This window comes from Hylobates moloch, unplaced genomic scaffold (assembly GCF_009828535.3).
Source record: "Hylobates moloch isolate HMO894 unplaced genomic scaffold, HMol_V3 SCAFFOLD_5, whole genome shotgun sequence".
In the NCBI taxonomy this organism is placed as follows: domain Eukaryota; kingdom Metazoa; phylum Chordata; class Mammalia; order Primates; family Hylobatidae; genus Hylobates; species Hylobates moloch.
Genome location: NW_026652280.1, coordinates 106,678,525 through 106,696,115, shown reverse-complemented (window position 1 = coordinate 106,696,115; position 17,591 = coordinate 106,678,525). Strand labels below are relative to the sequence as shown.

Here is a 17,591-nt window from a genome sequence, read left to right as displayed (position 1 = left end):
TTGTTTAACTGTAATCAAAGGACTTAGAATGTTACATAAGCTTAGTTGATAAAGCAGCAGTAGGGTTTCAGAGGTTTGACTCCAACTTTGAAAGTTCTCCTGTGGGTAAAATGCTATCAAATGGCATCATATGCTACAGAAAAATCTTTTGTGAAAGGAAGAATCCATCAATGTAGCAAACTTTATCGGTCTCTTATGTTACCAAATTGCCACAGCCACCTTAACCTTTAGCAACCACTACCCTGATCAATCAGCAGCCATCAACACTGAGGCAAGACTCTTCACCAGCAAAAATATTAAGACTTGCTGAAGGCTCAGAAGATTAGCATTTTTAGCAATAAATTAAGGTATGTACATTGTTTTCATACATAATGCTACTGCACACTTAACAGACCACAGTATAGTGTAAACATAACTTTCATATGCACTGGAAAACCGAAAAATTCATATGACTCATTTTATTGCAATATTTGCTTTGTTGCAGTGGTCTGAAACCAAACCTGCAATGCTGTTGAGGTATGCTTGTATTTCTTAGGACCTTCTAGGCTTATTATATTTCTACCATTTAAATTTAGCTTTAGGAATTGTTGCATTTTAACTTCAGTATCAAGTTTCTATTGAATAATAAATACTTCAAAAGATCCTGGAGACTCTAGATTTGGAATTTTTAATAAAAGCTACGTTTGCCTATTAATCATGTGTCTTGAATGCTTGGAATAAAGAATAAGTAGTGTGCATTATTTTTCATGTGCTTTAAATATTTCAAAGTATTTTTAAAACATATCATTTCATAATTATATAATATGGCATATTATCTAATAATTCATAACATTATTATAGCCACTTAACCCCTCTATGCCTTGAATTTCTCATCTATAAAATGAGAATAATGGTATGACCTCAGTGTTGTAAGAATTAAATAGCTAATACATGTAAACCAATTTCAACAAATTCTGGCATCTAGTAAGTTTTCAATATGTTATTATTATAATACTGTCTAATATGTGTCCATACACAACACGATTTGGAATATCCTGGTTAAATTCAGGCATGTGAAAATGCATGTTTTCAAATTAATAGCCTAGATTTTATTTGCATGTGTATTTGTCAGTTTATAATGAACTCAATCTAAAGGTGACAAGTCAGGATAGAGGATACATAGCACAGCACTGACGGCATAGACTCTGGAGTCTTACAAGCTGGGTTTATATCTGACTTCTCACACTTAGCTGAGTGAACTTGGGCACCTTATTTAAACTTTCTGTGTCTCATTTTTCTCAGCTGTAAAATGAAGTTCATTATAGTATCTATCTTCTAATGTTATGGTAAAGATAACCGAATTAATATACATAAGACATTTAGAGCAGTGAACTCCATATACGGGTTTACTACTATTACTATTATGTCTACTATTATTTTTCAGGGCCTACCTTCAAGTAAATAAAAGTCACATATCAAGATATTTAAAATAAGCAGTGAGACTAATTCTAAAGATAACCAATTTTGACCCTGAATATCTGTATCCTTTTTGTTAATTTGGTTATTCGAAAACAAGGCAAGTGTCTCTCAGAGAAACTATATAAACAGTGTCTTTTCTTTTCCTTCTATAAATACACCTACATCAAGTTGGGATATTTGTTTGGGATTTTCTATATCATGAGATAAAGTAATATACCAGCTCCCAAGGGAGGAGGAACTTGAGGTTTATCATCAGAGATGATAAAAGCCACAAAAAGCAGCACCCTCATTACAGAGAAATTTGTAACAAGTATACTCAGATTCCTAACCAATTTAAGGGGTGTATTTGCTGAAAAATCAATGCCTAAGCCTTGGGGATTTCAGTGCCTGCAGCCAACTCTGGAGATTGAGGCATCTGGAAACCCATCACAGGTCTTCCTTGACAACTTTTCCTACCTTTTAAATACATGAGGACCCCATCCTCAACTTCTTCTTTTTGTAACTACTCTCCCTGGTACATTTCATACACAGTCAATGACTTCAACACTCACTTTCATGCCAATGACTCTTAAACTGATATCTTCAGCCTTTCTCCTGAGTACCAATCCCATATTTTCCATTATTGACTGGGCACTTCCTCCTGGAGTCCCACAGCACTTTAAATTTCCAAAATGAATTCATTATCTTCTTTCCAACACCTGTTCTTTCTCAATAATTCCCACTATCATTTAATGACACTCCTAGACTGTCCAAATTGGCTCAACAAATTTGTACCTACCCATGGACTCTAGGATGTTCAAAAAATGGCTTCCATGCACTGAACTATACCTTCAAGCACTCTCTCCAAACTCCAAAACCTCTATCTTCACATCACAGACCATTCTATGTTTTTTTGTTGTTGTTGTTGTTGTTTTTTTTTTGAGACAGAGGAGTGCAGTGGTGTGATCTTGGCTCACTGCAGCCTCTGCCTCCTGGGTTCAAGCGATTCTCCTGCCTCAGCCTCCCACATAGCTGGGACTACAGGTGCACACCACCATGCCCAGCTAATTTTTGTATTTTTAGTAGAGACAGGGTTTCACCATGTTGGCCAGGATGGTCTTGAGCTCTTGACCTCATGATCCTCCCACCTCGGCCTCCCAAAGTGCTGGGATTACAGGCGTGAGCCACTGCACCCGGCCCAGACCATTCTCTTTAAATATGGTTCTAGGTCTACCCACTTTCTGGTCTAAATGAGGAATTTTGAACCCCAGGATCTACTGACTGCTATGAAAACTCAACAGGTTTTATAACTCTGAAATTCCTTCTTGAAATTACATGCAAAATGCCATGAATGTAGGTAAGTTCATTGTTCTTAGACCTTGAATTGCATTATGCTTTGCAATCCATCTGTAGTCTATGGACCGTTGACTCACCAAACAGATTTACTACTCAAAACAAATTATTGACTCTCGCTTTTGAAAGAGATGTCAGTCCTTACATATACACATGGGCACCCTACTGTTATTCATAAAGAAAAATAATGATAGTCAAATGTGACAGACTGCCACGGTTACTACTTGAGACCGTCACTATGACAGTTTCTACTGTTACTACTTGAGACCATCATTAAGACAATTACTACTGTCACTACTTGAGACTCTCATTACAAGACTGAACAAAGGGACAAATGCAGAAATGAAAACTTAAGACAAAAGAAATCTGTTTTAAAGAAAGGGCCAGGGGAAGAACAAGAGAGCTCCCTGCTTCTAGTGAGCAAGGGCAGCCCCCCCGACCCCGAGCTTCTACAGCCCTTCATATTTCTTGGCTACCAAGAGCAAGGAGGAGGAGGTAACAATTGGTCGGCTGCTTAATTGATCACAGGTTCATATTATTACCAACAGGCTTCAGATGTACCTAATCACAAGAAACATTGCACTTGGGGTGTGACTACCCTCAGCACTCCTTCTGGGTGGCATACACAGTTTGTCAGTTTGCCAACATTCTGCGTTTATGAGAACAGTTTGCTGTTTACTCATATAGCCTCCAGTGGTATACTAAGTTAATCATGACCCTCAATCTTTTGGCCTCCAACAGTCAAATCTCTGCCAAGCATCACTGGCCACAGTGTAGTCATCCTTTAGGGCCATTACCAGTTTCTCTGAGCACCAGGCTTTAGGGCCTTCTCTGTCATACCATTCTTCATGAAATAAGATGTCTGGAATAGCTTTAACCTCATCTTCATCCAGGGAGTGGAAGACAGCCTTCCAGATATGTCTTCGTCGGTGTGAGTTCACCGTGACATCCTCTGGGCTCTTCGACATACCAACCAATGTCCTTACATGATAAGCAGCACTTTGAGTGGCCTTGGAGTAGGATCTATTAGTACTTAAAACACATGCTAATATCTCCTCCTATGCTGACATCTCATGGACCCCTGGGCAGCACTTAATTACCCATTTCAGAACTGCCCCCAAATCAATTGTAAGAGAATTTAAGATTCTGGACACAGTATCATTAGCCATGCAGTCTATGTGATAGTGAATGTGTTAGCTTCCTCTTGCTACTATAACAAATTATCACATACTTAAGGGTTAAAATAACATAAATATATTGTCTTCCAGTTCTGGAAGTCAGAAATCCTAAATGAAGATATCATTAGGGCTGCATTCCTTGTGAAGGCTCTGGGACCAAATCTGTTTCCTTGCCTTTTCCAGTTTCCAGAGGCTGGCTGAATACCCTGATTCAATGGCCCCTTCTTTGCTCTTCAAAGTCCATCATTCCAATCTCTGCTTCCATCATCACATGTTCTTCCTCTAACTTTGACCCACCCATCTCCCTCTTGTAAGGATCCTTGTGATTACATTGGGTCCACCTGGATAATCCAGGATAGCGTCCTCATTTCAAAATTCTTAATTGAATCACACCTAAAAAGTCCCTTTTGCATTCACAAGTTTGGGAATGCTTATTCTGTCTACCATAGTGAAAAAGGTGGCAGTCTTTTTAGGGTAAAAGCCTTCCCTTATTTCTGTTACCAAGAGTGTTAAAGATATCTAGGTTTACCAGTTACTATCGTCAGCTCATTTTCTGCTTTTTCACCCTGACATCTCCAATACTGACCCCTTTCAGAAAGGTGGTTTTTTAATAGGTGGAAGATGATGCAGTGTTTTTTCATATTTCTCTCTGCCTTGACTAAATCTTGCTCTGACTATGCATGGTCTCACTGGTAGGACCATATGCCTTCCTCAGGTGAATCCTAGTCTCTCCTCGGCTTATTTATTACTAAAGCTAACATGGATAAAATTTAATACCTGATTTGGTAGGTGGGCCCAGTGTGCTAGACACGTGTAAGAGCAGAAAGTAGATTGGTGCAGTTGCAACAGAGTGAGCAAAAGGTAGAATGGTTTAAAATGAGGTCAAAGAGCTAGCCATGAATATCTGAGGACTTTGGACTTCACTCTGCTTGATGTGGAAAGCTACTAAATGGTTTTTAGCCAAGAACTCCCCTTTCCAATCTATGGGAAGCATGGGGATAGAACAAGGGTGAAATAATAGAAAACAGCAGGCTATTGCCAGTAGGTGAAAGATTTTTTTTCTATAGGTGATGAGAATGTATTGAAAAACTGAGCACAGGTATGAAATAAAAATATTTATATCTATAAACAAACACCCTGGCTGCTGTGAGAAGAAAAGACTAATAGAGGTAAGGATAGAGGGTAGGAGATCAGTGGAGAGGCTATTGCATAGTCCAGGGGAAAGAAGGTGGTAGATTGGACTGGGGTGTTAGCAGCAGAGCTGGTGAGAAAATAGGTAGAAAGCACTCAGAAGAGAGTGCTTTCTGATGAGACTATTGTATTTCAAAAGCTTTTCACATGGACTGATACATAATCTAATTTAATCCTTCTAAAACACATATGAGTTAGATACTATGATCTTTATCGTTCAGATGAATAAACTGAGACTCAGGGACGACAGTTTCTAGAACATACAGAGACAAAGCCAGGATTCAAATCCACCTGGCACCAAAGCCCACCCTTTCCATCATAGTTACACTGACTCCAATTCTAGAACAGATACACTGCAAAATAACCCAGCATGGGTTCAAAGTTTAAGTTAATAAACTAGTAGAAAATTGGTGGTCATACTGACTGCTCTGTTAAGAAAGAGAAAATATTTAACAGAGGATGTCTGGGGTTAGTAACAGTTTATATCAATGAGAAAATATTCCAGAAGAAATTCGCATAAAATTAATTGGTTGATTAAAATTTCTAAGAACTTATGCACTCTGAAAAGAGAAATCATATTATTAGGAAAAATGAAGTCTATACAAAAGAAAAAAACGTTTTCTCAAAAAAAATTCCCAAGAAACCTTTTAAAAAACACAGAACTTGCTGGGGTCACCCCTGTAATCCCAGCACTTCGGGAGGCCAAGGCGGGCGGACGAACTGAGGTCATGAGTTCGAGACTAGCCTGGCCAACATGGTAAAATCCCATTTCTACTAAAAATACAAAATTAGCTGGGCTGGAGGCACATGCCTGTAATCCCAGCTACTTGGGAGGCTGAGGCAGCAGAATCACTTGAACCCAGGAGGCGGAGGTTGCAGTGAGCCAAGATTGCGCCATTGTACTCCAGCCTGGGCGACAAGAGTGAAACTCCCTCTAAAAAAAACAAACAAACAAACAAAAAAAAAAATCACCGAACTCAAACATTTATCTTAAGGAAATTAGCAAAATATGGCATATAATAATATAAAAAATGCTCATCACAATACTTCTATAAAAGAAAAATCATGAACACAACCTAAATATTGAACAATGTGGAATAATTAAATACAATTTATATGTATTTCCATATAATGGAATATAACACAGCCATTGGAAATTGTACATTCAAATATACTGAAAGCTATGGAAAATGTTTGTACTATAATATTAGTTTTTTATGACGAGATTGGCGTGCTGCCCACTGTGCTGAGGGTGAAGATACTAGTTTTTAAAAGATACAAAATTAAATATAAAAGTATCTATTTTGTGAAGATATGGACACATATACAGATATAAATGAAGACAGAGACACAGAAAGAGAATAGGAGAGAAGACAGGGTGAGAGGAAAAGAGAATGAGAACATAACAAAATACATTGAAGTGAAACATTAATTTGGAAGATGTTAAGCATCTTTTTGTATAATTTTTATTCATAAACATTTATTATATTCATAATGAGACCTTTATATAAATAAATTTAAATAATACAGTGAAAGCAATGCTAAGAGGGAGGTTTACATAGCCTTTGGAAAGTGAGCTCACTCTAACACAGAGATTCACACAGGTTTGAACTAGTTCATTCATACAAACATGGGAGCTGCCTGAGCCTGAGATGGCAAGGTCCATCCTGTCAGGAGAAGTGGTGGTCTTCCTGAAGGCAGCCCTGCTTGCTTTTCTCCATAGTCCAGGCTGCTTTGCTCCTAAAATCATTTGGCATAACCCTACAAGTTTACAAACTCACTTAAGATGCTCTATGTACATTTTCATTATGGTTTATTTTTTCTCATTGCTTTGTAAGTGTGATGCCATTTGAGTAAACAATCAATCACATGTCAACAAATTTGTCTTCTTGGGATTTTCCAACATCCAACCTATAGGGCTTGTTCTTCTTGGTCTTCCTGGTCATTTACCTGACTACCCTTCTGGGGAACAGCCATAATAGGACAAGACTGACCCTGGTGGCCACTATAATAACAGCCACCAGGGTCAGTCCTGTCCTCCACACTGCCATGGGTTATTTCCCCAGCAACCTGAGGTTCTTAGACATGTTCTGTATGTGCACCACTGACCCAGTCTGCATTGAATATTCCACATATATAAGGTCAGTATCTGCTTCACCTTCTTTAATATTACAGGGTTAGAGATATACAAATAAAACTAAGAAATGTACCACATGCCCTACAAGGGGGGATGTCAACTTTTAGTACTTCAGTCACCCTTTTAGGAGTGCTTTATCCATTCTTATAACTTTAAAACTCCTATGTCTGCAACTCTCAAATTTATTTTTCTAGTCTATACATCTCTCCTCAGCTTAAGACTTAGAGATGTGACAGCCTCCTTGACATCTCCTCCTGAATGTCTAGTAGTCATTACAAATTTATTATGTTCAAAATGAAGTTTTTGGTTTTCCCTGCTCTTTATCTGATCCCTATTCATCTTCCACCAATTCTCAAACCATATTCAGCATGCAATCCGTGACCTAACGCTGTATTTCTGAAGACTATCCCTTTACCCTACCACAAACCTGGGCAAGCCACTAACAGTCTTTGCTCACATTCCTGTAATATTTTTCCCATGGTGGCCAGATGCAGTGGCCTGTAATCCCAGAACTTTGGGAGGCCAAGGCGGGCAGGATCACCTGACATCAGGAGTTTGAGATCAGCCTGGCCAAAATAGGGAGACCCCATCTCTACTAAAAATATAAAAGTTAGCCAGGTGTGGTGGTGGGCATCTGTAATCCCAGATACTTGGGAGGCTGAGACAGGAGAATTGTTTGAACCCAGGAGGCAGAGGTTGCAGTGAGCCAAGATTGTACCACTGCACTTCAGCCTGGGCAACAAGAGTGAGACTCTGTCTTGAAAAAAAATATACATAGAGAGAGAAATATATATATGTATGTGTGTGTGTGTGTGTGTATATATAATGTGTGTATATATACATATACACACGCACACACACATATGTATATATACATATATATATTCCCCTCACAGGTTTTTCTGATTCCACTCTTACATCATTCTAATTCATTTTCTACAAGGTAGCCAAAATGATATTTCAAGAATATCAACCAGAAATCACATCACCAACATCAACACCAATGCCACCAAGGTACATTATAATCAAATTGTTTATAAAGAAAAACCTCTGATAAACAGAAAGTATTGAAAGCAATCATAGGAAAAGACATTATATACAGAGGAACAAGGATAAGAATTATCACAGACTTCTTGTCAGAAACGATGCAAGCCAGTAGGCAATGGAATGATATATTTAAAGTTCTGAGGGGAAATGGTCAGCCCAGAAATCTACATCCAGTGAAAACATTAAACACTTTGGGAGGCCGAAGCAGGCAAATCACCTGAGGTCAGGAGTTCAAGACCAGCCTGGCCAACATGGCAAAACCCCATCTCTACAAAAAATACAAAAATTAGCTGGGCGTGGTGGCCTGTACCTATAATCCCAGCTACTAGGGAGGCTGAGACAGGAGAATCACTTGAACCTGGGAGGCAGAGGTTGCAGTGAGCTGAGGTCATGCCACTGCACTCCAGCCTGGGCAACTGAGTAAGACTCTGCCTCAAAAAAAAATGCAGCTGTAGTGCATATATTCTTGGTTTTAGGGCCAGAACATGCACAGTTGGGTGAAATCACCTACGTGAAGTATTGTAGCCTACTAAGCCTAAAGTTCTGCAAACTCTCCTTCTCTTACAATACAGCCAGCAGATTTTGTTTTAGTGAGTAAATAAGAAAACAATACAATCTTATGTGTCTAGAGCCTCATAACATTTTTTAATTACTTTACTTTAAAATATTCCCATTTTTATAATATTAAAATACAGCACTATTAGCTGTAATTTAATGAGCCAAATACTATTAAAGCACTTCCCCCAAATCATCTCATTTACTCATCAATATTAAGTTCGCGAGTTTATTATGAGCTCTCATAGAAGGCATTTGGATGTCCATACTTAGGCATATGGGCTCTGTCCTGAAGTTCAGAAGCACTTAGACTGTTAGTAGCCTTATTATCTCACAAGGTTAAGTTAGTGAAATTTAACATGATTGTAACTGAGCTATGTTCTGGCTCTGGGGGGACTCCAGATGATTCCTGAGGTTATTGTTCCTCCTGTCTGGTGTCTGCAAGCCTCTCAAGCCAGGGAGATAACTCCTTATTATAAATGGTCGAGGTACCTGCATTCCACCAATCAGAACTCCAGCTTCCTTCCTTTTTGTGTGCATTCCAATCCATAGTGAAAGAAATAAGAAAGGCCAGGGCTGAGAATGGGGAAGATTGACTAGAAAGAGAAAGGAGGGAGCTTTTTGGGCAATGGAAGAGTGTGAGTGTGTGTGTGTGTGTGTGTGTGTGTGTGTGTCTACATATATATATATATAAAATACAACATATGTAATATATTATATGTATTTTATTATAATAATGTAGCCCCAATAAAGTTGATTTTAAAAGTATGCTTCTTACCTTAGGTTGTAGGGTTCTATATAATCTGGCTCCTGCCTCTGTCTCCAACCACTCCTGTCTCCTGCCACTCTCCATCTATCTCATACTGGTCTTCTCTTTGTTCTGTTTCAGTTACAGGGGGTCTCTCTTTTTTGACAAAGCAAGGCCTTTCTTGCTTCAAGGACTTGGCACTTGATGTTCCTTTAGCCTGGAGTGCTTTCTCCTAGCTCTTCCTATAGCTGTCTCATTCTCATTCTTAAGATTAATCTCAAATACTCCTTTCTCAAAGAGGTTGCCTTTGCCATTTTAATATAGCCACTCCTTCCCCCATACCACTCCTCTAATGCCTTGTTTGGCCTTCACTATCATGAAGATGAACATGTAAATATAGATCTTCCAAACACGACCAAATGATTTTGAGATTCTGTTTATCAATAATTTGTGACTTTTTAATGCAGATTAGTATTCCATTGTATAAATAAACCACAATATTTTTATCCATTCCCTTTTTTTGATAGAAATTTGGGTCATTTCCAGTTGGGACAATTACAAATAAAACTATAATAAACATTTGTGTGTTTTGGGGGACATATTTTTCATTTCTCTTGCAACACTGTCACTCAGAAAAGACAGATATTTGCACAGTTTCTCATGTAACAGAACACTCTGTTACCATATTCTGAACTGCCAAGTACATTTGATGGGAGATGATTATCCTTAAATAACATTAAACAAATAATAATATTTGAATATCCAAGAAATATCCAGATTGAAATGGTGAAAGACAGAATAATTTATAGACGTGGTCATTTTTCCTAGAAACATGACCTCACAATTTTAACTGTTAGTATAAACTGATAGTATAAACAAGCATTTTAAAGATCACTTTAAATATCATTTTAAAGTAATAGTGTTCCATATGGATATCTACAGAAAAATATATAAATTGTGGTATATTCATACAATGCAATATTAAATAAGATGTGAACAAACTAAAGCTACATGCAAAAAATATAGATAAATTTTACAAACATAAGAGAGATCATGTTATATTTCAGGTTCACCTTATATTTTTTCACCAATGGTATACAGCATATAAAGTTCTCTATTTTCAATTAAAGAAATGGCACATCTATAGGCACTAACAAAGAGGTAGCTCTAAACAACCATATTACATCACGTGACCCTTCATCCCCCACCACATATTTTGGACAGTAGATGTGTGTCTGACCCAAGAGCAGTCAATCCATAATTAAAGCAAACACATGTAATCCATGCTTAGTAAAATGAAAACAAACACAAGCAATTTGCGCCCAGTGGACTCCATGCTTAGTACAAACACTAGAAATAATAAGTTCTGTCTTGAGAAGTTTCACAGAGAAGTTGTTTTCTAAAGGGGCCTGAACAAAGGACAAAAGAAACGTAAATATGACGGAGGCTGAAAATGAAATATATTGACTCACATCAGTAAACTAGCAAAAGGGAAACAAAGTATACTTCAGAATAAAACATATAAACAGGAATAAAGAAGGGTATTTATAATGATAGAAAGGTCAATTCTTCGAGAAGTTATACCTAAACCTAAATGTTTATGTACTTACTAAAAGAGCATCAAAAACTGACAGACCTGAATGAAGAAATGGATAAATCCATAACCATAATAGCGATTTCAACATCCTTTTTAATCGCTGATAGAATAACAGGTGATGATAGCTTTAAAAACTACTACAGAACACCAAAGGCTGTGAGTATTCCAGCTACCAACCAGTAGTGGATCTTTCATTCCCAGCAATGGGCTGGTGATCCAGTTCCAAAATCCTTTTTAGAGTCTGTTTCTCAGGACTATCTCAATATTTACTATCTTAAGTCAGGTTCCTCAGGAAACACAGTCAGAGAGAGATTGGTGTTCCCAGAGACCCATCTCTGGAACATCACGGTAAAGGCAGTGAGAGAGGTAGGGCTGGGCAGGCAGAGATGCAGCGCTGAGCATCACTCCACCGTGATGGAGCCGTGACAGAAGCCTCTGCTGATCCGACATGGAGCTGCAATGACTCTTCAGAGTTGTCTCAAACCGAGGCAATGGGGCTGGGCCTTTTCTCTGTCACATCAACCAGGCATTGGAGAGGAAGTGCCTCAAGTAAGAGTGTTATCTTAAGCAAGACAGGTCCCTTCAGCTGAGGGCACTTCTTAAAGAGGGACTTTGCTGCGAGCTGGAAGAGAACTGCCTCAGTTCTGAGGGGCATGTGGCCAGCACATCACAGCAGTCACTACATAAAGATCTGAAGTTTAGCTTTATTATGTTTGAAATGCCTATTACACATCTAACTAGAAATGTTAAGTAGCCAGTTGAGTATAAGAACTTGGAGCTCAAGAGAAAGGCCTGGGCTAGAGACAAATTTGTAGTCAACAATGTTTAGGTGACACTTTTAAAACCTTAAGGCTAGGTGAGATCACCAAGGGAATTCAAAGACAAGCAATTCAAAACCTGAACCTTGGGGCACCTCAAAGTTAAGAGTTAAGGAAGAGTAGGAGCCACCTAAAGTAAATGGGAAGGAGGAGCCAGTGAGGCAGGAAGAAAGCTAAGAGTATGGTGACCAGGAAGCCAAGTACAAAAAGTGTTTCCAGAAAAGAGGAACAATCAATGATGTCAAATGTGGCAGACAGGTCAAGGGAGATGAGGACTGAGACTTGACCATTGGATCTAAACATGTGAAAGTCACTGGCCATCTTGACAAGAACAGTTTTGGTAGAGTAGTGGGGGTGCAAACCTGACTGGAGTGACTTTACAAGAGAATTAAAAGAGAGGAATTGGAAGCATTAAGAGTAAATGAGCTGCTGGGTGCCGTAGCTCATGCCTGTAATCCCAGCACTTTGGGAGGCTGAGGCGGATGGATCACCTGAGGTCAGGAGTTCGAGACCAACCTGGCCAATATGATGAAACCCCGTCTCTACTAAAAATATTTTTAAAAAATTAGCCAGGCATGGTGGCAGGTGCCTGTAATCCCAGCTACTCGTGAGGCTGAGGCAGGATAATCACTTGAACCTGGGAGGTGGAGGTTGCAGTGAGCTGAGATGGTGCCACTGCACTCCAGCCTGGCGACAGAGCAAGACTCGGACTCAAAAAAAAAAAAAAAAAAAAAAAGAATGAATAAGCTGATTGTGGCATTTGCTCTAAAGGGAAGCAAATAAATGTGATGTAGCTGGAAGGGGAATGAGATTAGAAAGGAAGTTTTACAAAGGATAAATAACAGAGAAAAATAATTAGTCAAAAGAAACAAATTGATAATGTGGGAGAAAGGGAATAATGCTATAGTGATGGCCTTGAGTGGAGGATAGCATGTGAGATGGAGCATACTTGGAGAGGCTGGTCTAGTTAGGGGCATAGACACCAGGTGGGGAGGCAGAATATGTGGCAGTTAGTATAAGTTCTTTGATTACTTTAATTTTCTCTTCAATGTTGGAAGCACTAGGATCAGCTGAAAGTGAGGATGGGGAGGTGTTGGAGATTTGAGGAGAGAAGACAGAGTATACAATCATCTTGGAGAGTGATAAAGTAAATAGAAGAGAGATATAGTATGATAGGCAGCATTAGGCCCACTTGAGGTTTGTGGTCCTTAATTGAAAATGGGAGGAATAAGCATGATTGTGCTTCTCCACTGCAGCTATTCATCTGTAAAATGGGGATATCAGTGCCTTTCTCCATGGTGTTGTTGGAGGATGTGAGGATTAAACATCTTAGTATAGGTAACATGCCTGGTACATATCACTTAATGAGTGTTAATTATTGTCCTGTAGAGTACATTGTTATCTTGTGTACATATCTCTATTTTGATCACAAATAAGTGGACTCATAGAACTAAAGGTTAAAAATCATCGAGTCCAACCACTTACTTGATAACCTGAATTTCATCTGCATCCGCATTCGGCCTTTGTCTGAGCTACTTAGGGTAGGGCACATATTCTGTCCCAAAGCAGTCATGTCACCTTTGGACATCTTTAATAACTGGAATGGTCTTCCTTCTGTTATAGTGAAATTTGCCCTGTGGTAACTTTCACCAAAACTTACCCATTGGGCTACACTGAAGAAATCACCCTTGTCTATGGTTCCATCTCTCCTACAAACGGTCCTCTTCATGTTTGACTATAGAGCAGACAGCATTCTGTGCAGCCAGTCTCAACCCTTTCAATACACCCTCCAACCTTTCCTTCCTTATCAGTATCATTTGAATTGCAGAAGAAAAAAAAAGTCTATTTTTCAATACTTTCACCCCCTGGAGCCACATTCTTGTTAAAGTGTTAACTTGCTTGTTTCTGCAGAGAAAAGTGGATAATCTGTTTTTTTCTAGTCTAGAACAATTTTCCTTTACTGCGTTTTGTAGAACACTGTAAGATTCTAATGATTGTTTCACTTAAAGATGGCTTAACACAGGCAAATAATTTTGAAAAACTGTAGTCAAAATTGCAGTTTTCTCATGTTGAAATAGCCAACATGTACTATCAATTCCCAAAAAGGTAGCTGTAGTGCATTTCCTAAATGTATTTGTTAACAAAAGCACTTTGTTGTTGTTGCTGCTCATTTCCTGGAACTAGTATTCCACAGAATAATCTTTGGGAAACACTCATTCAGAAGAGTGTCTCTTAAACTTAACTAACACATGACATATAAAATGTTGGCTTATATTACATGTATTATAAAGTTGCATAAATATGCACAATCATAAAACTAGGTGTTAACGCCACTCTTTATGCTTGTAGTTCTTATATAAGCAACTGTATAACTATAAAACCAAATCAATTTATAAAATAAACATAAGTAAAACAAATGAACTTCAAATCGACCACATTAAGTTAATGTGATATGTAATATTGCTTTGTTTAAACAAAATCACCAATGCAGAGTTTATTGATAATGACATACATATTATTAACAACTTGGTTCTTTTTTATTTTGTACATGATAGACTTGCATTTGAATCAGTAATATGATTGCTGATCATTTCAGTTTTTTAAAAAGAAACTCATAACCACAGATTCATTTTTGGATAGGTCAATCAATTAAGGATTCACTTTCAAACAAAATACTATAATTTTAAAAAACAAAAAAATTATTGCATATTTATTTTCTTCTATTGAACTGTAGCAAGTTGGTATGAACAAAGAATACAAGTAAAACATTTAAAATATTAATACCATATGAATGTACTGACTATATGCACAGATTCTCTTTTTTTTTTTTTTTTTTTTTTTGAGACAGGGTCTCTGTCACCCAGGCTGGAGTGCAGTGGAGCAATCTTGGCTCACTGCAACCTCCACCTCCCAGGTTCAAGAGATTCTCCTGCCTCAGCCTCTTGTGTAGCTGGGATTACAGGTGCCTGCCACCACACCCAGCTAATTTTTGTATTTTTACTAGAGATGGGGTTTCACTGTGTTGGCCAGGGTGGTCTCGAACTCCTGACCTCGTGATCCACCCACCTTGGCCTCCCAAAGTGCTGGGATTACAAGCGTGAGCCATCGCGCCCGGCCAGATTCTTTCAAGTCTGACATTTCTATTCTTCTGTCACGTGGTTGTGATGGTAGTTTTCCCAGCGCTTTTACTTTCTTGACCTAGTGCAAAACCTTCATTCACAGGACACTCTAGGGTATTATTTAGACTTCACTTGGCAGAAATATAATAATAGATGCAAACTCAGACACTAAAACTGGGTGACCATATTCAGTTTTTAAGATAATTATCTATAACCCAGAAAATTTTTATATTATTTCCTGAAATTATTATAAAAGTGGAACCAATAATGGGAAAATAGAGATGAGGAGCTGCTGAAATGTCCATAATGATCTTTGTAGAGACAGTGGTTTGGCAGTCTCTCTTTTTTTGCACAGGGATGAAGACAAACAGCTCAGCCAAAGTCTCCAGCCCTCCCTTTTCTCCTCTACAGTTCTCCACCCACCCACCTGCCCAAAACAAACAGGAAAGAAAACTGTCAGGTATATTTTTACATTCCCCACACCAATGTGTTTCTTCCATTTGAATCTTTAAGGCTTTTTAATCTATTATTGTAGAAGAAAGGCTTTTCCTCTCATTAAAGGGAATTCAAGTTCAGACTCCCTGGACTGGTAGAGGATTCTGGATTTGGGGCTGGAGAAGATATATAGGGTGATTTTCTTCTTAGAATTTAAGCTATAGTTAGGGATAAAATCTAAGCTAATGCTAATCTAATCTGAACTCTAACCTGCATTTGCAGGTGTAGGGAGTGTGATCTGCTACAAGACACCCCAAGTTCCTTTTTCACAGTGCCCTGTCCCCTGTACCAGAGTTGGCTCCAGCCTGGTGCTTTCTCCCTGCTTGCCTCTCCTGTTTCCTCTAGGGGCCCCCTTAGTCCTCCTCTTCTTCTCACCCTTCACCCTTCCTGCCCAAGGAGGAAGAAATTCCTCTAGGACCACGCTTCTGTGGAACTGGGAAGTGGTGGGCTGGCATGAAAAAGAGACGAAAGGAACCTCATCTAAAGAGAAGCTCAACTGCTAAGAAATAACATGCTTGGTTTTTTGTCTTTCAACTCTTGGATGATAATAAACCTACTAGGATGTTGAAGATTACAAAACACACAACATGGTCTCCAGGTCCACACCGATGATCTTTAACTACAAAAATATAGTGGGCAACTCTGGTTCAGCTAAATGGGAATATGTCTTAATGGTCTTCTCTGGATAGTAACCTCTTTCAATTACCTACGTGTCCTAATCTGAAAATCTCTAAGAGGTCAATATTCCACTGAAGTCAGGCTTGGAAGGATTCTTGCGGCTTCTTGAAGAAAAAAGAAGGAAAGATAAATAAAACTGCACTCTGGGACTAAGAGCGTGCAACTCAGATACTTCATACAAGGCATGCTCCGAATTCCTTTCTGTATAGTAGTGTTCACATTTTTTTCTTCTCATTTTTACTTTTTAATTTCTTAACTTTTTTCTCAGTTGTTCAACAAACATTTATTAAGCCCTTTTCATGTGATGGGCTCCCTGCTAAGTGTTTCCGGATTTAAAGATGAAAAAGATTGGTCCCTGCCTTCAAATGACTTTCAGTCTAGAGGAAGACACAGACAATCAACTATAAATAGCCAAGTTAACAAATAATTTGCAACACATAATCATTCCCTAACTGGTTCAGAGCTGGTATGCCCATCTATATTTCCGTTATTTTTTATTTTCTATTATAATCTCCACAGAGCAAGGCTCACCCTGGCCTGCTCAGATTCTGCAGAGCTTGCTTACAATCTTTCAGAGAATGGCATTCAGCATAGCTGCTTTTGATAATGAAGATATGGAGCTTTATATAATGACAACTGATCCATCTATAGATTGCAAGCTCTTTGTGCAGGCCTGTGTCTAATTGTCCATTTTGTATAGCAGCTAATCCACTGGGAAAATGCCTTAAGTGTTTAAAAAAAAAAAAAAAATGTGTAGCAATACTCCCCTGCTGCCACCTGGTGCTTTATTTACACTAAGTTACACTCAGAATTGTAGGTAAGGCAGCTTAAAATCATTTACTACACTCAACTATAAAATGCAATTCCAGATCTTAGGGGTGGAGCCAAGATGGCCGAATAGGAACAGCTCCGGTCTCCAGCTCCCAGCCCCAGCGACACAGAAGACGGATGATTTCTGCATTTCTGCTTGAGGTACCGGTTTCATCTCACTAGGGAGTGCCTAACAGTGGGTGCAGGACAGTCGGTGAAGCGCACTGTGCGCGAGCCGAAGCAGGGCGAGGCATTACCTCACTCGGGAAGCGCAAGGGGTCAGGGAGTTCCCTTTCCTAGTCAAAGAAAGGGGAAACAGACGGCACCTGGAATATCGGGTCAGTCCCACCCCAATACTGCGCTTTTCCAACGGGCCTGGAAAACGGCACACTAGGAGATTGTGTCCCGCACCTGGCTCGGAGGGTCCT

General features: G+C 38.9%; 1 protein-coding gene across 10 annotated transcripts in view; it reads right to left on the bottom strand.

Annotated features, from left to right (window-relative positions):
• Window positions 1-17,591, bottom strand: part of FMO5 (flavin containing dimethylaniline monoxygenase 5) — a 344,784-nt gene that overhangs the window by 292,803 nt on the left and 34,390 nt on the right. Inside the window, exon 3 of one of the 10 annotated variants that reach the window (XR_009213646.1) lies at window positions 16,382-16,457. The exons of the other annotated variants lie outside the window; for them this stretch is intronic. The gene's annotated coding sequence lies outside the window, so the exon portion shown is untranslated. The remainder of the gene's footprint in view (window positions 1-16,381; window positions 16,458-17,591) is intronic. 10 annotated transcript variants of the gene reach the window in all.